At 41.5% G+C, this 22,960-nt stretch overlaps 1 protein-coding gene across 3 annotated transcripts in view; it reads right to left on the bottom strand.

Moving 5' to 3' along the window:
• Positions 1–22,960, bottom strand: part of TGFBR3 (transforming growth factor beta receptor 3) — a 195,006-nt gene that overhangs the window by 92,579 nt on the left and 79,467 nt on the right. The gene's annotated exons all lie outside the window — the stretch shown is intronic.

Below are 22,960 nucleotides of genomic sequence, written 5' to 3' on the forward strand. Positions count from 1 at the left end.
TACAAGTAACAACACATTGTGTCTGGTAATTCCGGTCTTGGTTTATTATTCCATGCAAAAATCTTGAAGTCCTACCCTTAGTTCTCTACTGTGTAAAAAATGAGTCAGATGGAGTCACTTATCTCTACCCTACTTTACCTGAAATCCCTGAAGTGAAAACAGGTCACCATTCTTTCCCTACAAACATCTTCTCGAGATGCCCTCCTAAATCTTAGAGAGATTTCACAATAAATTTCCAGCATTTCCCATACACCTGAAACAATTTTGGATTAAAAAAAGAATACAAGTAAACTGTTGGTAAGCAATTTTAGGATGAAAATAGGATTGCCTGATTTCTAAAAAAAAAAAAAAGATTGTTTGGCCTCTGGAAGAATAAGTTAATTATCCTTGTCTGAGAAACAGGAAAATAACTTCTACTATAAACCACAAACATTGGTGGCGTCCTAATCTTGCCTTCCTCCTGGTGTAGGATTCCAAACATTAATTTTAAAATAAGTTCTGCTAAAATATCTTACTTTGGGATTCAGTTTCCCCATAAATGATGAGGCTAAACTATATGGCCACCGATAGCTCTAAGGCCTATAGTTTCTTCAGCAACTGGTGGAGCCCATAAACTGTCTTCAAGACAGATAGCTCCCTAGGCATAGAGGCAGCTGACAAGGAAGAATCATCAATTTTAAAATGCTAGGTCACACTAAATGATTTGTGTACCCAGTTAAAAGAAAAAAGATTGATAATAGTTTAGCTTAACTTGTCAAAATGAATACAAGAGAACAAAATAGAAGATTTTTCTTTTTTCAAGAAGTGAAAATGTGCCGAAATTAATTTATTGAAGATTTCAGCCAGTATGAACATGTTTTAGAGAATTTCTTTCCTCTCCATTTTTCTTTCTTTTTCACTTTAATTCTGGGTCAGTGTGTGCCCTGTAGTCTTTTATGCTTGGCAGAAGCAAAACAATTCATGAAATACTCAAAGTTAATCCTATGGGCAAGCCATGATTTACAGTGTCTTTTAAAATAGATGGTGTTGACAAGATAATAGTCTGAAAATAAGTCAATCTATTAAGGTTTGCTAATTCTTTTAGATATAATTTTTAATGAGAGCTGCCATGATTTATGCTGAATTTCAGGAAGAATGGCATTTTCTCTATGTTCTATTGAAATACAGAATTTCTAATATATCAAAATATGATTTAAAAATAAAAGAATCAGTGCCTGTTGGTGGGAGTGCAAACTGGTCCAACCACCATGGAGAGCTGTGTGGAGATTTCTGGACCTACTAAACATAGAGCTTCCATATGATCCAGCAATTCCACTCCTAGGTATTTACCCAAAGGACACAGAAACATCAATTCCAAAGAGCACCTGCACCCCTATGTTTATAGCAGCACTGTTTACAATAGCTAAGCTTTGGAAACAACCCAAATGCCCAAAAATAGATGACTGGATCAAGAAGATGTGGTACATACACACCATGGAATATTACTCAGCATTCAAAAAAGATAAACACGTGCAATTTGCAGCAACATGGATGGTGCTGGAAGGGATCATGCTCAGCGAAATAAGCCAGAAAGAAAAAGAAAAACACCGATGGTCTCAGTCATAGCAGGAATCTAGAAAACTTAAATAAGGGACCAGGAAAATGAATAAGTATAAGAAAGTGAAAATCAAAATCAACAAACAACTATGAACCAGAGACACTCTATGGGGGGTGGGGGGCAGGGAGGGGAGGGACTGGGGTCAAAATAAGGGGGTTGCAATTGTATGGGGAATATAAAAATAAAATTTATTTAAAAAAAAGAATCAGTGCCAACAACATTATTACATTGTCAGTTTCTTTAAAAAAAAAACAAAACACCATTTTTGATAAGCTAGTCCTCCTTAAAGAGGACATCGGCTGCTCTTAAGTAAACCATACATCATTAGCCTGAGAACAAGCCTCAGTCATTAAAATGAACTCATCTGGTGACTGGAAATTCTCTCAGTTGAAGGGGCAATTTGCCAGCTCTGGACCCATATGTGCAAAGTTATAAAGTTCTCTCATCTCCCACTGTTCACTTCTCCCATTTTCTCCCAAGAATTTCACTGGCTGTTCCTGAAGCATAGGCATATGGGGTGAAATTAGAACCAGTAGACTTGGTTACCATGAGTAGTACTGATAAAAATCTGAAAGAATTCAGAACATAAAGCCCCAAATGAAGTATATACATAATAAAATCATTGGTTTTTAGTGATGGGGGCAACTTTTAGAGATAGTCTACTTCAGATATTTGTTAAAGCCCAAAGAGATAACAGCATGCCCAAGCATCACCGCTGGTTATGGCATGATTGGGAAAAGGACCCAAATATCCATTCCAGCAATCCAGGGTCTACATATGCTGCTAGTCAAACTATCTGTGTCTCTCTCTTCAGACAGGCAATCCTGTTCTTGGGAGGGACTCCTCGAGTCTTTAGAATTTAGAACCAGCCTTTTCAGCCACTGGACAAGAGCAAAGAAACGTAAGAAATCCCAAGAAACAGCTACCCGCCCCTCCCCTACAAAGCACCACATGATGCCACCCTTCACAAACTAATTCCATCTCCCAATTTTCCTCCTTCCTTACTCTACCCAGCTGCCCTGGCCTTCTCACTCATCTCCAACAAGCTGCTTCCAAACTTAGGTCCAAGCTTGACATCAGAAGATCCTTTATCTAGCATGTTCTCTCCCCCATGACCAGTGCATGGGTCACTCATCTCCTCATGGTCTCTATACAAGTGCACCTCCTCAGAGAAGACCATTACAGCCAACCCACCCCCCTTCAACTGAATACCTGGGTATACTAGATTCAAAATGTCTCACAAGAGCTGAAAGGCTGTCTTACTTACCAAGCTACCTCCAGTTCTAAAAATGTGCCTGTATCTGGAAGCATTCACACATTTTTAGAATGAATATATGAAAGGCAAAGAAAAGACAAACCAACCTTTGGGGTGGTTCTACAAATTGTTTCAGGTAAATACTTTCATTTATATTTTTTATAAAACTTCAGGAAAAAGAAGGCATCTATAGATTTAGAAGTTACTAGAAAGTCTTTTGGCTTCCATCTAAAGCATATCTCCTGGGCAGTTTTGATAAAAGGTCACTTTCAATAAAACAAAAATCAAGGACTTTCAGCCTACTAGAAATGCACAAGAATTGGAAATCAAAGTCATAAAGTATCTCAGAGTTCACCTGATTCACCAGCAGGAGCCTGCAGTGCTGTTTTTGGACATGTGAATGATACATTGTTTTATTGAAACATTTTCCAGGATTCCTTTTCCAAATTCAACTTCATGGTCTTCCCCCCACCCCCCAAAGGGCAAAGCACTAACCTGTTTCCAAGCTATTTGGTAGTATTTTGGCACAGGTAATCCAGTAGAGAGAGTTGTTTGTATAGCACACACCTATCATTAGTAACAGGACGCCCCAACCTGCCCCTGGTTCTAAGCTCTTAACCTATAGTCAACCCAGCGACCCACATGTAATTCTTACCAGATGGCAATTTCATTGCAGCTCAAGGAGTTATCTCCAAAATAATTAAATAAACAAACAACATCGGGAGGGATATTTAAGTTCACATTAAAGGAGGGCAAAGAGGCTGAGATCATCTAAATGGGAGCAGGGTCAGGAAGCCAACTTGCAATCCATCCTATCTTTGCTACAATTTCTTAAGGTTAGGGGACTTCCCTACCTACAAACAACTGGGCTTCATAAATATCAGTTTAACTGTCTACCTTTGGGAAAGCCCACCCTGCCTCCAGTCACTTACTGTACACTCCCCATCTGAGGAGGAGTGTGCTACAAATTCAAGTGAGGGTTCCACCAATTATTTTGTAGCTCATAACCTTAAGGCGAGCATTTAACCTCTTTTAGTCTCAATTTCCATGCCTGTAAACTAGAGCGAACATCTTCCTTGGGGTGTTGAGAAGACTGTCCAAAATATAATTTTGTGATCCTCTGAGATAGTGACTTACAAGTGTTTGTCTTTTGAGTCTGATCTATATAACTACCAATACCTCCTGTCCCTGGTTTTGAAGCAGGGTGACAAACCTGCATACATAAGCCTCAGCCATCTGGTTTCCTAATAAAACACTCAGGCTTCCCCTCATTTGGGATTTGGGTCGCCTAGAAGCCCAAGTCTAAAGACTCAGTGCCAGCAATGCAAATGCAACCATCTTCACTGTTTCTTCCAGGTCAGGCAAGACTAATCAAGGCAGGCTCACGTCTGTTGTCCAAATTTGATTGCCATTTTGGGGACTTTAGAATCCAACAAAGGAGGGTCTTGAATTGCCACATCATTCCACACCCCACCCCAGCAACCACATCCATCCCAAGGGGACCCCAAATTTCTGAACAGATGCCTGCATTTTCATCCGGGGCTATATGCCTTCCAGAAAAACAGAAACACAGGTACTAAAACCGTTTACAAACTTCCAAGTCAACGGAAGTCACCAGATTATGAGGTAAAGGCTAGAGGTTTCTATCGGTGGCAGGGAAGTTTAAGAATAAACATTTATCTTTAGAGGTCTACCTAAATTGACCCTTCCAGTATTAATGATTATATCATTTTATCTGGCACTGAAAACCTGCAGTAGCTCAGCCGAAGACCCATTCTTGCACCATAAACACCACCAGGCAAGGCCATCAGACACACGCTCCCTTCCACAGCTGCCAAGGTACTTGCTGTCCTCAACATATTTCAGGCTCCTCAACTCGGCTCTATTTTATTTACCAGTTTCCTTCCCTAATGTTGGAAAATTCTCCCTTAGCCCGAAGCCAAACCACATCCCTATTTCAAACCTCTCCAAATACTCACCTCCAGAAAGGGTTGCCAGCATAGCACACCTGGCTCCAATTACTCCAGCAACCAGCCTCCTCCGGCCCCAGTCACCCCACATCCATCCAGCACGCCTGATTCCTTAGCACTTATGTGTTTATCTCTGCCCAGCTGCATCAGATTAGGTTTATTTGGTTACGTTTCTATCATGTCTGTTGAGGACAATAATGTGTTTCTACATCTCTGTCCTTTCTGTTTACAGGTGTTGTTCTTTGTTCTGCACATCGGGGCGTGAGCTCTGCGGGCGGCTGTCTCCCTCACTCCCACAATGCTTTGCACTGGTGCGCAGGCCGCAAAGGCTGTGGCCCATGACCACCCCCTGCCTGGTTCTAATTACATGGGGAGGGGCCTTCACTCTGCAAACTGAAATAAGCAGTTCCTCTCATTTTCTGTATTCCAATAAATAAGAACAGGAGAGAAGGAGGGTGGAAGGAAGAGTTTGTGTGCTCTGTCCTGATGAAACAGTAAAGTTGTTTGGAAAACCATAAAATTTCTACTGGGCAAGGGAGTGATATCCAAGCAATGAAACTCAAAAGCATTTTCTGAAGTATTTGGAGGCCAGATTTGTCCCAGAGCTGTAAATCCTACTTAATCCAGGTTAAAAAAAAAAAAGGTAAGAAAACATCAGATACCCTTAGTTTACATTTCAGCTATTCGTGGTTCCTCACCATGTGCTGAGGGTTTCTTGAAGAATATTTTCTAGTTTAACAATTCCAGAAACACTCTGAATTCTCCTTTCAACTGGTGCTTTTTTCTCAATGCAATTTATGCTGTCTTTCATTTTGAGGCCTACACTAACCACATTTTAAAAATAGGTCCTTAATTCTCAATGTTGACTCAAAAAGCAAGAGCACTGAAAGAAGTATTAGAGCCTAATCTTCCCGGCCTCCTCATATTGACAAATGGAAAAAAAAACAAAACTGAGGCTCATCATCTCAGGAGAAACCGGGTCTACAGATTTGTTCAAATTTAAACAAAAAAGATCTTGATAAATGGAGCATTAATTCCTCTATTAAGACTCACATCCAGTGTTGTTTTCTATGCCTTGAAACCTCAATTAAGAAACATTACCTACACACAAACATCAGTAACCAGATTTTTCCATAAAATAGAGGAAATCTCCAAATTCCGAGTAAAAAAATTCCAGATAAAATATTCTAAAGGTAGTCTACTTAAGTAAAACTGTTACAATTAACATATTTATGTGTTTCATTAAAGCTGTTCCATATACATTTACTGAGTACTATGTGCTGGGTACTAATTGCTGGAGGTATTACTGAACAAAATGAAACATCTATCCTCATAGATATTCCAGTGGAAGGGACAAATAAACATGTTTTAAAATACATGAATATCAGGTGATGATGAGTTGTTTTTTTAAACAATAAAACATGGTCTGGAGATAGTGGGGGGTTAGTTGCTGAGGGGGTATGGCTATTTTAAATGGGATGGTTAATGAGGGGCTCTCTGCAGAAATCTTGCTTAGCAGGGTCTGGACAAAGGGAGGGAACAAGTCATATGAATAATTGGGGACAGCACTCCAGGCAAGCCATGGAAGGCAGGAGTGTGCTCTGAAGCTTCAAAGGATATCAGAGCTACAGCACCGTGAGCGAGGGGGTGAAAGCTTGCTAGGGATTGGGGATCTTATTTGAAATGTAATGGGGAAGCCATTGCAGGAAGCTGAGCTGGTGAATTTTGTGACCAGACTTAAGTTTTATTAATGATCATTCTAGCTGCAATCTGAAGAACAGAACTTATTAGCTAATAAAGATAACAGCTAATAATTACTGAGTACAATGGTCACATTTTTGACTATCTGTCAGAGCAATATATGAAGTAGATACTACCAACAATCCCTTGAGAAGGAAAATGAAGCCTAGAGAAGTTAAATAACTTGTCCAAAGTCACATAGTCCACAATCAGTGAAACTGGGCTTCCAGATTGATACCTTTTTTTCCAGACCCTTCCCTCTTAAAGGGAGATGGGTTCTAAGTGGACTTCTAAGTTCACTGTGTGTCCAGTAAAGATGCGATGGTGTATCACACCACAGGTGTGCAGTACAGAGTGGTGAAAGGTGGGTGGATTCAGAATATATACATTTTTTTATGTTTATTCTTTTTTTTTTAATTTATTTATACAAGCACTGGGTACAGTCAGAAGCGCGGAAGGGCGAGAGAATTCACCAGAGCCAGAGCAGGGAGCAGAACAGGCAGACTGACGAAGTACACTGTTGAGGGGAGCAGCGGGCAGCAGGAGAGGTCTGCACGCCATGTGGGACCCTCACCCTGCGGCCGGGGATCAAACCAATCGAACCGGCGCTGCAGAGGCTGCAGGCAGCTTCGCAGCCCAGCACTCAACCACTGAGCCACCGGTGAGGCCCCAGAATATATTTTTAAGGCATAATAAATAGGATTGGATGTGACATCTGAGAAAACATAGGAAGTCACGGATAACGCCAAAGTATTAGGCTCTGGCAAATGAGTGTTAGTGATTTTTACCAAGATGGAGAACACAACAAGGAATGAACAAAGTAGGACAGGAAGGCTGCCCAGGGGTTCAAGATAATCTCCCAAACTCATGTGAGATAATTTTTTATACAGTAGTTTTCTGTGGCTGCTGTAACAAACCAGTAAAAACTTGGGGGCTTAAAACAACAGTAACTTATTCTCTCATAGTTCTGGAGGCCAGACACCCAAAATCAGCATTACTGAAGTCAAATTCAGGGTGTCAGCAGAGCGGGGCTCCCTCCACAGGCTCTGGGAGAAAAGCTGGCCTTTGCCTCTACAGATTCCCATAGGAATAGGTGCTCCTAGATTTGTGGTTCCCTCACTTTCACTTCTGCCTCCATGACCACATCAACTTCCTGCTTCTATGTCAAATGTCTGTCTTATAAGGACCCATAGGATATCATGTTGAGGTCACCTAGGTAATTCAAGAGAATCTTCTCACCTCAAAATCTTTTAGTTAATAACATCTACAATGCTCTTTTTCTGTGCAATATTTCTATAGTAATGCTCACAAGTTTGGAGAATTAGGATGTGGGCATATTTTGGGGAGCTATTATTAAGCCTATCACAGACAAGAATACAGATAATAAGATAACCCATAATAAGATAATAAATCTTTGTGTAGACAAAGTTTTAGCAAAATATCCCTCTTTTCCATGAGAATTTGATTCTCTGTCAACTCTCTAAACTCAGTAACCCTGATAATTTACAATAAAATGTCAACTATGTAAAAAGCAGCTTGCTTAGGAGAAAAATTACCCCTGATTGGTGAATTGTATCAGGAAAACCCTGATAATTTACAATACAATGTCTACTATGTAAAAAGCAGCTTGCTTAGGAGAAAAATTACCCCTGATTGGTGAATTGTATCAGGATTGGAAAAATTAAACATTGCCTTCTGGGGCCACCATGAAAAATAATTCCTATAGAGCTCAGCTATCTATGTGCTCCTGGGAGGGAGGAGGCTTATAAACCAAGGAGACACCTCTATCCTCCCCACCCCCAATGCAGGTCCTGGTCATCAACTGAAGAGCTCCAGATGGTTGTTATGAAACAATGTATAGATCCTAAAAAGCATCCAAAAAAGAGAAAGGCCATTCTGCTGGGCTGCAAGCTGCAGGGCCTAGCCCATATCCTTTTGAGTAGACTGAAGCCACCTGTGGCCTGTGATCCTCTCTTGGGTATGCATGTTTATTTGAACCCAAGAAGGCCCCCTGGGTGTTTATTGCCACATGTAATATAGCTATCATTTAAGTTAATTGTTTCCAGTTCTTCCTCCCCAAAAGCCTCTAACAGTTACCAACAGGGAAAAGGACTGGAGCATTTGTTCCTTCTGGCCACCCTCTGGTGGTCTTACTCTTAAGCAGCAAAATGGCTAAAGGGGACAAAAAGAATGGAAAACACAAATTAATAAGCGCACAAAAACTGAGCTGTTTCCTCAAGGAGAAGTAATAGTACTGTCAGATGAATATGTCATGTTTCCTGTACTATGCCAAGAGACCTCTCCTGCAGGATTAAATGCAAAATCCCCAGCCCACATCTCTGCTGGAAATGTATAAGTGGGCTCATTACTCCGAGCCAAGATAAAGGATAAATCTTTATGAGTACCGTAAGTATGAGTCATAAAAAATAGGAAACACATGTAGGGTATATACACAGTAATAGTACCCAGCCAGGGAAAGTGCTGGGGAAACATATATAAGAACACCTGGTAAAAACAGGACTAAAAATTAACGTTGTACATTACCCCAGCACACATCAAATAAGTTCACAGCAAGTCATGGGTCCCTATCTGGTCTCTAATAAACATTAGTCGTTTTCACATTCAGAAATGGACCTTTAAAAAAGCGGATAGGAGGAGAACTGAATTTAGAAAAAGTGACTCGGAGTAGGTTTTGAAAGATTTTATGATTTAGCAAATATGAAGTTTCCAATTGAAACACTGAGAATTAGATTTTAACGCCATTAAAAATTGTCCCCAAAAAAGATCTTTTCAGAGAAACACTTTTTCAGGTAAATACCATTTCATTTAGATCTCACTATTTTAATAACCAGCAATGATAAATGGGAAAAAGAATGGAATCTTCAACTTTCACTACATGAAACTAGGAAACAAAAATAAACAGCAGGGCCTGCATGCATGTACTCTAACAACATACAAAAAGCAATAAAGGACCAGCATTAACATCTTCTAAAGGGTGCTGGGTGCAGGAGGAAACTCACAGCAAAGAAAAACCAGGGGTCTCAGGCCAATTGCACCAGATGAAAATTGGGTGGTCATAAAAGAAGGTGAGATAATTGCCCCCACTCTCCCCCCACCCCGCCAAAAAAATCTTCTGGGGCCAGATGACAGAAGCAAAACATCCAAGCATGACTCATCATTGGAAATTAAGCTCCTCAATCACCTTTGATTTTGGAAGACCCCCAAATGTGAGATTCAGCATGGCACCAAAGAGACAGCCTAAGTGTCCATACATCCTCCACCAAAGCATGCCATGTCGAGATGGGCCTTTAGCTCCCTTATGTTTCCAACTTTCTACCTTATTTTCAGAATCTGTTGATCCCCAAGAAAAGCACTGTCTGTGCATCTATCTCCTAGGGGTTGAGAGTAGGAGAAGACTAGGTTAAGTGTTACATTTTATCTAAGACTTCAAGAAAGTCTTAGATATGGAAACCTGAGGTAGAAATCAAAACAAACAAGCAAAAACAAACCCAACTGTAGACCATGAAAAGCACACGCTCAAAAAGCATGGTTGGCACCAAGGAATGTGACTCATTTTCTCTATCCCTTTCATTTCTCAGCAGCTCCCCTATCTGTTTATGGCACCTGTATATGCACTCACATCATTAGAAGGGAGTGAGGCCACACAGAGGCCACACACAGGGGCTTCCCCCCTCTTAAGATTTAAAAGATACACAGGTATTGAGTACCTACCCTGTAAACAAAGTGCTAGGCATATGAAACCCATACAGCTGCATCACCAACTTGCTATAGATTCAACTTGCTGTAATTCTAAAAGAACCAGGTGAGTGTGCACATGTGTCAACACACAGAGACGACATGCTAATGTGAATAGCACAGTATTTAGGCTCCAGGCAAGAACAGGCTGTTGCAATGATCCTGGATGCTAAACCTGCCTCTCTTGGCTCACATTACAACAGGTAACATCTAATCTAAGCTCTTTATCTTCAAAAGAAATCAAATAATACCTGCAATTTGCCTTATTCCCCATCCCCCCCACTCAGTGTAAAAAATATCTAGATTCAGTCAAATGACTCTGTGGTTAGTTGTTTTTTTAAATATCATAAATATAAAGCACCATTGTAGGGTATCTTGGAATAGAACCCATATGATTGAGGGCCAAGAAACCATACCCAGGAGTCAAAAGTGTAGCCATTTTACCAATTTTAGCATCCAGGACTGCACTCAGAGCAAAATCCTACCAAAACACTAGGAAATGGTGACCCTCTTAGAACTTATAAAAAAAAAATTTATTTAAAAAAAAAAATCAATCTCACTCTTAATGCATTCAAATGGGTTATCTGGTATCTACACACTGACATTGTATCATTTCAGACCAGCTCAGGGCAAGGACTATTGCAGGGAGCCAGCCATCTCCCTGAGGTGCCCTAGTAGTCTGTTTAGGAAAGCCACAGAGCATACACTGCACTGGAAGCCAAGGTGGTGGGTCTTCCACACACAGATTCAGATTCCTGTGCCTTTAAGACCAGCCCCTCATAAGTAGATTGCTTCTGCTGGACATCATGCTCTAAATAAACAGACTCTTCTGGCCGACACACAACTTCCTGTAGGCTTCTGGTGGGTAAAGCTTAAAAAGGTTGCCAAATCCAATGACCAGCAACTTTTGAGCTGACTTAGAAAACAAGCTACAAAGATTTGAGTCCAGAGTAAACAAAGGAAAAAGCCACATTAAACAAGGAACAAATTACTATACGGGTAGGGATATTTTAAGTGCTCACTGAGCAAAAAAACAAAAACACAAAATCAGGTTATTAGGTACTTAACAATACAGGGTGAAGTAAAATGTCCTTATTCAATTGGCGGAATCAAGGTTAATTAATTCCAACAATATGAAGAATTGGCTGAGAGTCACCTCTCTACATCATGAGGACAGATCATTCTCAATGGCGCAATTTCAAACCTGGCTCAGATCAAATGAACCACTCAAGGGAGCAGCATGGAGTTGAAAGCCATTTATAGTTTTTGCCCAGCTGGGGAAAGGAATAACTAGTTTACCAGCAGATTGACTAAAACCTGTAAGAATAAGGAAGAACAAAAACTTAGAAATGGACTGGGGAAAGACTGAAACAGAGATCTAAAGAATTTAGAGTAAATTGCAACAGCATAAGATTTAATTAGGAAAGATAATATGAAATGGAGGCGACCTGCAGAGCAGTAGCGGGGCCCCCAAGTGCCAAATCCACTGACATAATGCAAACGAAATAAAAGTACACTGTGAAAAGGGAAGTAGTTTAAGACAACTTACAGTTTCACTTTAAATAACATCCTTGGCACCATGCAGGACTCAAGATGCAGAATGAAAAAGGGTCCGAGATTTGATTCCTTCCCTTAAGAGGTCCATTTACTAGCTGGATGTACAAGGTTAACACACAATTCATTCATCATCAAATAATGCAAGAAAACGCATAATCCCCATACTCTGGGGAGGTGCAGAGTAACATTCAGAAGAGTGGAGTTGGAGGAGGGTAAGGGAATCAGGGCAGGCTTTGTGAGGAGGTAAGATACACACAGGGACTTCTAGCAGTTAAGAAAGTTAAGGGAGAAATAAGAAAAAAGGTGTGGGGTGATGGATTCAACTGACAGGTCAGGGGGAAGGCGCGGGAATCTGTACCTAAGCATGTCCAAGGGATTCAAATGCAGAGGGTTTACACACCATATACACTTAGAGAAAGTGCGCCACAGGATTAAGTTGAAATCCTTACTCATTCGGTCTCTCGTAGCTTCCTCTTCCACTTCCAGACCCCTTGTCCCATCTCTCACCCATCCCCTTCATTGTCCCCACACCCAATTCCACAGGGGTGCAAACTTTTGTGCAAGTGGTCAGATCATGATTATTTTAGGCATTGCGAGTCTGTCACACACCTCTGCTACTGCAGTAGAAAGCAACCACAGACAATATACAAATGTATGGGCATGGTTGCGTTCCAGAAAAAAACTTGTTCACCAAAAAAACCCATTTTATTTACAAAAATGGGCATCAGATTGAATGCATAAGCAAAATGTGGTATAGCCATACAATGGAACCCTATTTAGGAATAAAACAAAACAATTAATACATGCTACCACATGGGGTGAACCTCAAATGCATTATATTAGGTGGAAGAAGTCACAAAAGTCACAACACATACTATATGATTCCATGTGTAGAAAGTGTTCACAATAGACAAATACATAAAGAAAGTAGATTAATAGTTGGGTTGGGTAGGGGTTCAGAGGAGCCCCAGGAGTAGGGAGTGATTGCTAGTGGGTACAAAGTTTCTTTCTGGGGTGCTGAAAATGTTTTATATTGTATTGTGGTAATGATTGCACAACTCTAGAAATACATTCAAAACCACTGACTTGTATACTTTAAAAATGTGGACTTCATGGTATGTAAAATTATACACATGTAAAAACTGGCAGCAGGAAAGATCTAGCCCCAAAGCACTCCCTGGTCTCGCTGTGTAACATGGAAGCTCTTTTTAAAAAAACAAAATAAAATAAAATAAAAGATTTATTCATCTATGCATACAAGAACTGCGGTACAGGCCAGAGATGTGAGGGATAAGAGGATTCACCAGAAAGAGAATGGGGAACAGAACAGGCAGATTGACGGAAATACACTGCTGAGGGGAGTAGCGTGTGAGTCAGGAGAGGTCTGCTGCGCCATGTGGGTCACCTCCCTGGCCAGGGATCGAACTCATGCTGCAGTGGCTGCGAACAGCTCCATAGGTTGTGTCTGAGCCCCTTGTGCCACCAGGGAGGCCCTGGAACATGGAAGCTCTTAACCCCACTTGTGGCTTCCACACTTGCCCTGTGTATGTTGAGGCCTCCTTTCTCTCCTGCCTGGCAACATCTACTTCACTTTCAAGCCGTTCATCAAATGCCCTCTTCTGGAAGTTCTTTAGGGAATTACCACTCCCTCTGTTGGGTTCCTGCAAATTTTTGTTAATTTTATAAAAGTAATGACGACATTATTTGTCACAGTTACATTTTTTTTCCTCCATCTCCAACAAGTGCTGAAGACATAAAGAGAGTAGGGATCAGGCAATGTTTCTCTAGTACACAACAGGTTCTCAATAAATAACTCATTGAATGAGCCCGTAAATCAATGGACAAATGAATGTATTTTGGGAAAATTATTTAGAGAGAATGGGTTTCATGAAGTGACCCACAAGCTCAGAACCTAAAGCTAGAGATGCTGGTCCCAAGAGAATGGTGAAGGAAACTATAAAGTGGGAACAAACACAAAAAAAATCAAAGAAATTTCAAAAATTCAAAGGAAATATAAAAAAAAAAGGGGGGGGGTAACTGCCCCAATATAGAGCTTGAAGGAAATAGGTAAAATCCAGTGTGGTTCAAAGCCCCAAGGGATAGCAGTGGTGATACTGATGGGGCAGGAAGTTGGACTGATAAATCAGCATTGGGGGAAGAGACCAGCTGGGGTGCCTCTTACACTCAGTTTTAGAAACATTAAAAAGAACTAGCATCTGACGGTTTATTGTGTGTGTGCCAGGCACACATGCCAGCATGGAGTACTAGAGTGACATCTGTCAGTTGTCAGTGAACCCTTTAAAGGACAGATGCTATCATCTCTGTTTTCCAGGTGAAGAAAAGGGCAGCTCAGAGAATTAAATAACAGCTGGGAAGTGGCAGAGAATCCTCCCTCTGACACCAAGCAGAAGGAAGCTGACAGCCACTCCCCCGCTGGATACTTCAGGGACCTGAGAGTTTGAGGAGAGTTCCAAGATTTAGGTGATTTAGAGACCTGACTAGAGCTCTGCTTAAGAGAATTTGAGTAGTCACTAGCATGGAGGGGACAACCAAACTTCTGAAGACAAGCCACCGCAGCGGAACACACAGGGGAAAACAGAGAGTCCACGACTGCCCCTAAGAAAAAAGAAAGATAAGTTGGGGAAGAAAAAAAAAGAGAGAGAACAGGTTAATGTAACATCCTGAAACCCAGAGAGAGGCCAGAAAAGGGGGTATTTAACCACATTGAAGGGGTTAAGGAGAGCAAAGCTGAGACAAAGCTTTGGGACAAAGAAGTCTGTGATAGGAGATTTCGGCACAAGTCCAGCACTGGCACCGATTTCTTGTTTGACAGTGAGGAAGCTGTCACTTCACTCCCTGGCCCTAGTCTCCCCCATAAAGTGATTAGGACTATGGCTCTAGGGATTCTCTCCAGTCCCAGCATCCCCTGAGCTGGTAAACAGGACATCAACAACTCCCCCCAGATAAGCTCAGGGAAAAGCAGATGATGCCAAGAGGTGATTAGCTGGATCTAGTTCAGACATAACCTCTTCATCATGGGAGAAAGAAAAATGAAACAATTAACTGTGCATCTAATATGTACAGAAGTATTTAGAAAACACAGAAGGAGGGAGAGTGATTGAAGGTAACACAATAAATGCTTCTGCAGCATTTGAGTATTTAAATCAGAGCTATTAGCAGTAAATTAATTTCCTTTAATTCTCAAACAAAATGTCAAGATAGCAGATAAGCAATGGAAACAAGAAAGTACAAGCTGGATGTTTGGATACTCTGCGCACACACACAAACTGGGCATCCACCCAATTAGCGCATCTGGGTCTCAGATTTGCAGACCTGCTCCTTACTCTGGTCTATTGCTTTTTTTTTTTTTTCCAAATAATCTTTTTTTTAAAAGATTTATTTATTTATTTATACAAGCACTGGGTACAGTCAGAAGCACGGGAGGGTGAGAGAATCCACCAGAGCCAGAGCAGGGAGCAGAACAGGCAGACTGACGAAGTACACCGCTGAGGGGAGCAGTAGGCGAGGCAGGAGAGGTCTGCGCGCCATGTGGGACCCTCGCCAGCGGCTGGGGATTGAACCGGCACTGCAGAGGATGCGGGCAGCTTCTCAACCCAGCGCTCAACCGCTGCGCCACCGGGGAGGTCCTGGTCTATTGCTTTTTAAAACACTCTCCAAAAAAGTTCTAAGAACAAAACATCCCATCTGTAAATGTGGAAAGTGCTCCTGTAGAATCATGTCTAATTCAGGATCCTATACAATTTCTAAAAGTCAAGAGATTAGTTACCATGGCAACAATAGTATAGATCAGGGTGGTAACCCTGCCCTCCCCAAAGTCAAATTCTATACTGGTCGGAAAATGCTGCCGCTGGACAAATACTAAAAGGTATCAGGGCAGTTGTTTCTCCAGCCCGGGGAAGAGGCAATCATTAGACTTTCAATCTGTCAGCTCCCAGCCAGCATAGAATGCAAGTCGGCATTACCTCATGCTGAAATGGCACAGACCAACCAGGCTCAGTCCCTCTAGTGGGTAGGGGCCGTGCTTTCCTACAGCAGTTTTACAGCATCTGGACGTTACTGTGATAAATGCCTGCGTTTAAGCAACGTGGCCAGCCAGCATCTTGGCAGCAATGCTGTCACTTCTTAGCCTGTATCCTGATTTGTTGGCTAACACTGGTGTTTACTACCATCGCTGTGATTTTTGCTTTCACTTTTTCTTAACATGCCAAGACTGGGTTATTGGACAGTTCTTATTCGAGAGTTAGCTGTAGTTCAGACTAGCAAACTTGCACCAACATGTTAAAATTATCCTTGACTAGTGTGACCAGTTCTCACTGATCTGCATTGCCCACTGTTTGGAAAGAAGCCAGAATTCTAGTTAATTTGCTGACCTGACCCTGCTCATCTGTCCAGTCCTGGCCTGGCACCTTCATGCTGCCCAACAGGGGGGTCATCATTTAAACTGCACTGAGTATCTTCAAGTGAAGGGTCAACTTTTATTTTATTTTTTTTAAAAGATTGATTTATTTATTTATACAAGCACTGGGTACAGTCAGAGGCGGGGGAGGGTGAGAGAATTCACCAGAGACAGAGCGGAGAGCGGAGCAGGCAGAGTGATGAAGTACACTCTGAGGGGAGCAGCAGGCGGCAGGAGAGGTCTGCGCACCATGTGGGACCCTCACCCCAAGCCAGGGATTGAACCGGCGCTGCAGAGGCTGCAGGCAGCTTCGCAACCCAGCGCTCAACCGCTGCGCCACCGGGGAGGCCCAGAAGAGTCAACTTTTAAATGAGTGTCTTATTCATTCAGGGTCTCCAATCCTAGGTGAGACTCACATTTCTTTTTCTTGCAAGTAAATGAAATCGTTTCCACAGCAAAACTCAAATGAATGGCGGCATGGAGTGGGGCAAGAGAAAGAGGGTTAGCAAGGAGAGACTGGGAGAGATAAGAATGCCTTTGGAGAAATGTGACCCTTCTTGTCAATTTAACTATCTGCTGTAGGTCTGTGACAAAGTGACCAGTTCAGAGATAAAATCTTACCTGCCAGACTGGGAAGACTTCAAAAACAACCTCCATTTAAATAACCCCCAGGCAGTGTTTATACACAGTAGGTATTTGTTTAGTAACTGAATCTCACCAGTTAGATTTGGTGGGTGGAGGTACAGGAGGCAGTTTACTTCAACACTACTTAGCACACACAACATATAAAAGTCCTGAAACAGAAATAGTACAGAGTTTTTTGGGGGTTTTTTTCCTACATGTACATAGGACTAGCAATGGGAAGTTATTCATGAGTAACAGGAGAAAAAAATGCCCCAGATAGAGAAAGAATGTAGCTAGTGTGCTAGGGCTCATTTGCTATTTTTGTGCTCATGCTGCAGTCTCCAAAACACCAGTCTTAATACTTTGCATCAGTCCTTTTTGAGGTAAAGAGTAAAAAGCAAAACCCCACACACACACCCCTCCTCCCATTCCATACCTATATTTTAATAGCGGAGGAGGAAAATCAAAGTTATCCAGCTACAAATACTGTGGAAACTGGGTTAAGACTAAATACAGAGATCATTAGCATACAGTAATGGTCTCTAAAATGTTCATCCCTGAACTGCCAGATTCTCAAAGTAAGCAAAAAAGATGTCAAATCAGAATGACCACATACTGAGGCTCATGCATTTCATTCATAGCATGTGGAGCCCTTGAATGTGTTCATTCTTTTTTTTTTTTTTTTTAAAGATTTATTTATTTATTTATACAAGCACTGGGTACAGTCAGAAGCGCGGGAGGGTGAGAGAATTCACCAGAGCCAGAGCGGGGAGCAGAGCAGGCAGAAGGACCAAAGCACACTGCTGAGGGGAGCAGCGGGCGGCAGGAGAGGTCTGCATGCCTTGATTACACAGTTCAAGCAAATTTACAAAGTAGAGAACCACAAGCAGAAGACAGGTGAGTTGCTTCTGTGAAGGCAGCTGAAAGAAGTGGGGGTAGCAAGCTATCGACCCTGAAAAACAAATGAGGTAGCATTTAGCGTGGGGGTTAATAGTCACAAAGAGTCCAAGGGCCCTGCATTTTGTAATTACTGATGTCAGATGTGATACTCTTCGAAACCAAAAAGGAAAGAACAGACACTGCCACACACAGACCAACCTTCATAGTCCCCCAAAAGCCCTAAGAAAGGGAATGAAAAGGGACTCCAAGCAAAGCTGGTAAGAGCTATCACAAACCTAGGCACAAAACCCACTTAGCAGGAGGCCTGCTAATTCACCTAACAAGTAGATTGTCTGGCTGGCTTTGTGGCTAGAAGAAGAGCTAAAACTTCCAAGGACATGGACTGGAGGTGTGCAGAAAACTCGGACTGTAGCTAATAGACCCTCTCAGAAGTGGGCTCCATGACCAGCCTCCCTAAAGCTCCCTCCCTCCCACGCTGACAAAGACGGGCAGGCAGGTGGCTGGACCACAGCGGGTATTTCAGCACCACTATTGCTGCTGTTAATAGTTACTTGGGGTGTCAGGGAGCTGTTAAGAAGTAAGCAGAACAATCAGCATTTCAGATGTATTTACTTCCTTCTCTTTCTCCCAATTGTGGTTTTTCCAGCCCTCAAAGAACCAGGAAAGGGACAACTTTATGCCACAGTTCTCAGAGAAGCTACAAAGTAAAAGTGACTAGGAGCCACATGTGTGATTAACCACATTCCCACTTGGCCTTGCCTGCCAAGAAAAAGCTTGGAGCCAAATTTCAAAACCAATCATCTCAACCCCATTCGTTCCTACGGCTAACAAACTATGCTTTTCTTTTTTTCTCCTGTCTCATTCTGTACTAAGGTCTATACTCTGTGTGTGTCTCTGTGTGTGTCTCTCTGTGTGTGTGTGTGTGTGTGTGTCCTTATAAGCCCATCCCAAGTATTTTTTTCTTCCTGAATGAGGCAGAAAATAAGCAAATACACAGACCTATGGAGGTTCTGAGCTTTCTAACAGGTAAAGCTACGTGCAGTTATTCAACTTGCTCCCTTTCCTGTGACCATGAAGCCTCCGAATCTTCACTCCACCCTGTGGGGCACTAGCATATCCATTAAAGTATGTCTAATGTCAAAATGTTAAAATGTCCATCTCTGTTACATATGCTTATATACCACTGTAGGGCTTACCCTCAGCAGTTTTTCATAAGTAATTAGACAGGTTGGAAGTTGACCACATAAAAGCAAGTCACAAGTAAAAATCAGATGATAGGAAACAAAATTGCTGCCATTCCAGCAACTAATGAAAGTATGTTACTGTAAACAAGCCCGTGGTGGTAATACAACCTTTCTCAGGAATCAGGAAGCACCCCAAGGGGAACAGCTCTGACAGGCGTGTGCAGGGCGTTTGACTTTGAAGTCAAAGGGCACAGGAGCTGGTTTTCATAGGATGAAAATGATGACACCAGCAAGCGTATTCTAAAAGACAAAGCTGATCTCTCAGAGATGTTTACCCACATCTGCCCTCCCTCCTCTGTCGCCAGACAGTCTTTTTCAGTTTCCTGTTCACTTCCAAGGCTGTTGTTTCCAAAACCAATGATTACAAATGAGAGAGGTGTGGTCTCAGATGAAAAACACAACTCAGTCTGTGCTGTCCTGAGGAGAACCCAGCAATGAGCCAATAGTAAACGGTGTTTTGCTATAAGAAGGCTTTGTATACATTATTGTAACAAGTGTATTTTTGATAGAAATTCTCTGCTGGCCTATAAAATTGTTTATCTAACTTAAGTATAACTGTTTCCCCAAATCTTGTCAAACTGCTGCCATTATTACTTCCAGGTGTAGGCTCTGTCACCAACTCCACCAGAAAAGCAGCAACAGCCTCTCCTCAGGTGAAGAACTTGAAATACAAGGGAGGCAGAAATTTAGTAAAATGCCGGAGAAGAGATGATTTATAATAGATCTTAACGCAGATCCTGTACCAGTAACACGCCAAAGGGAAGTAGGGTTGATTTAGTAATTCCCCAACAAGGAAGGACACCATGAAAAACAACTACGTCAGACAGACATCAGAGCCCAAGTCATCTGGATCTTAGAGGCAGCTTGGCATTCTTTTTGCTAATTTATAAGCCACAACATTTATTACTTCATTTTGAAAAACATTAACCTTTAATATTCAATAGAGACATCTATAAAAGCTGACTACAGTCCACCCCCCCATTACCCCACAAACAGATCAGCTGCAATTTTTAATACACACCATATGATAGCGTATCTATAAAAATCAAGTTATCCATTGAGGATAACAGATAATGTTGGGTGAGCTTAGTTAGGAGGCAGCAGTCTTGACTAAAAAAAGAAAAAGAAAGTGAATAGAGTAGCATTCCCACATCCCAACCCAGGGTTGCATTTTTTGCAGTTTGTTGTGCGTGATAAACCAAGGTCCGAAAATATTGTCTACAATAAGATATGTTGGGGTTGGGGGGGGTTCCCTGGTGGCCTAGGGGTTAAGTCTCAGCACTAGCACTGCAAAGGCCCACCACAACGGCCTAAGTTTGATGCCCGGCCTGGGAGGCGACCCACATGGTGCAGCAGACCTCTTCTGTCTTGCCCACTGCTCCTCTCAGCAGTGTATTTCAGTGGATCTGCCTGTTCTGTTCCCCACTCTGTCTCTGGTGAATCCTCTCACACACCCCCACCTTTGGCCTACACCCCAGTTCCTCTATGCAAAATAAATAAAAATGTTACAACAAAGGACTAATTCTTTTTAAAAAAAAAAAAAAAAAAACTATGTTAGGAGAGACACCCCCACATAAAGAACTCACAATACTTTTATTACAGTATACTGTTATAACTGTTCCATATTATTATTAGTTATTGTTGTTAACCCCTTACTATGCCTACTTTATAAATAAAACACTATCATAATTATGCGTGTATAGGGAAAAACATAGGATTCAGTACTATCTGCAATTTCAGAGGTATATTCCCCGAGGACAAGACAGGACTACTGTAGGTTTAAGGTAAAGTTTATGGACTAATTAGAATAATGGCAGGTTGAATATTTTTTTTTTTTTAAAGATTTATTTATTTATTTATACAAGCACTGGGTACAGTCAGAAGCGCGGGAGGGTGAGAGAATTCATCAGAGCCAGAGCAGGGAACAGAACAGGCATACTGATGAAATACACTGCTGAGTGGAGCAGAGGGCACAGCAGGAGAGGTCTGCGCGCCATGTGGGACCCTCACCAGCAACCTGGGACCAAACCTGCGCTGCAGAGGCTGCGGGCAGCTACGCAGCCCAGCGCTCAACTCAACCACTGCGCCACCAGGGGAGGCCCTGAATATTGTTTATAAACAATTTTTACTGAGATTAAAATTCACATATTATTAACATTCACATATTTAAAGAACAACTCAATGGGGCTGAGTACATTCAAAAGGTCATGTAACCATCACGATTCAATTTTAGAACATTTCCATCCTTCCCAAAGAACCCTGTACCTGCTAACAGCCAATCCCTAATTCCTTCTTTTGCCCTTCAGCCCTAGTAACCATTACTTTCTGCCTCTATAAATTTGCCTCTTCTGGACATTTCATAGCGATGGAATCATATAATATGTAGGCTTTGTAGCTGTTCTCTTTCACTTAACACAATGTTTTCAAGGTGTGTACACACAGCAGTCTGTCCATATTTCATTGCTGGATAGCATTCCATGGTATGGATAGACCACAATTTATCTACTCATCAACTGATGGACATTCAGGTTTTTCTACTTTTTAAATTTAGATATAATATTTATTTTAGAAATAGAGCTGACATCAAACATATTACATTGAGGTGTACAGCATTCAATGTGTGTATACACTGTGAAATGATCACAAGTCAAGTTACCATTCACCATCCCACAATTAGAAATTTTTGTTGTGGTGGTGGGAACTTCAAGAGTTGCTCTCAAGGATGTGGAGATAAAGGCATCCTCTTATACTGCTGGTGGGAATGTACACTACTCCAGCCACTATGGAGAGCTGTGTGGAGGTTCCTCGGAATACTGAAAATGGACCTACCAAATGATCCAGCAATCCCACTCCTAGGAATCTACCCAAAGGACACAAAAAACACTAACTGGAAAGGAAATCTGCACCCCTATGTTTATTTCAGCACTATTTACAATAGCCAAAATAGGGAAACAACCCAAATGCCCCAAAATAGATGAATGGATCAAAAAGCTGTGACATATTTATACAATGGAATATTACTCAGTGATCAAAAATACAAACTCATGCCATTTTGTGGCAACATGGATGGAGATAGAAGGGATTAATTATCTTCTACTGAAATTAGTCAGAAGGAAACAGATACATACCAGATGGTCTCACTTATATGTGGAATATAGAGAAACCAAACAAAAGGACAAGAAAAAAATCAAAAACTAGCAAGCTGACCATAGAACTGAAGCATACAGCAAAGGAGGAGGTGGAAGGGGGGCAAAAAGGGTAGGGAGGGGGGATGAACACAAAAGTAATATGGGGATAGCTCATAGGTGATACCAGGTATACCTATGGTATACCAGAGGTGATACCAGGTGATACCTGGTAGGGATTACATTAAAGAAAAAAATTAATAAAAAAAAAATTTTTTTAAAAGATTGCTCTCAGCAACTCTCAGATGCACAATACGGTATTATTAGCTATAGTCACTGTACTTTGTTATAAATAATGCTGCCATGAACATTCCTGCACAGTTTTTCAGTGGATATATGTATTTATTTCTCCTGGGTACAGACTTAGGAGTAGAGTTGCTGGGTCATATGGTTCAAATGATTTTGAAAAACTGTTTGCACAGCTGCAGTAATGTATCTCCACCATCATATATGAAGACGGTGAGAGAGATTTAATATTTCTCCACCCCCATCTTACCATCTAGAAACAAACTCTCATTCTTTTTTGTCATGGCCCACTGCTATGCTGTTTATTATCTACACTCACCTGTGTACATAAAATACTCCTCTACTATAGGAGGACCACTCAGAGTCCATGAAATGGCCAACAATCACTTATCCCAACTGCTTATTTTCAAACAGGACTGAACCACAACCATCTAATTCTTAAAAGTCCCCACAGAAGAAAAAATACAAT

This window comes from Talpa occidentalis, unplaced genomic scaffold (genome assembly GCF_014898055.3).
Source record: "Talpa occidentalis isolate TD23 unplaced genomic scaffold, MPIMG_talOcc4v2.1 talOcc4.9, whole genome shotgun sequence".
Lineage (NCBI taxonomy): Eukaryota > Metazoa > Chordata > Mammalia > Eulipotyphla > Talpidae > Talpa > Talpa occidentalis.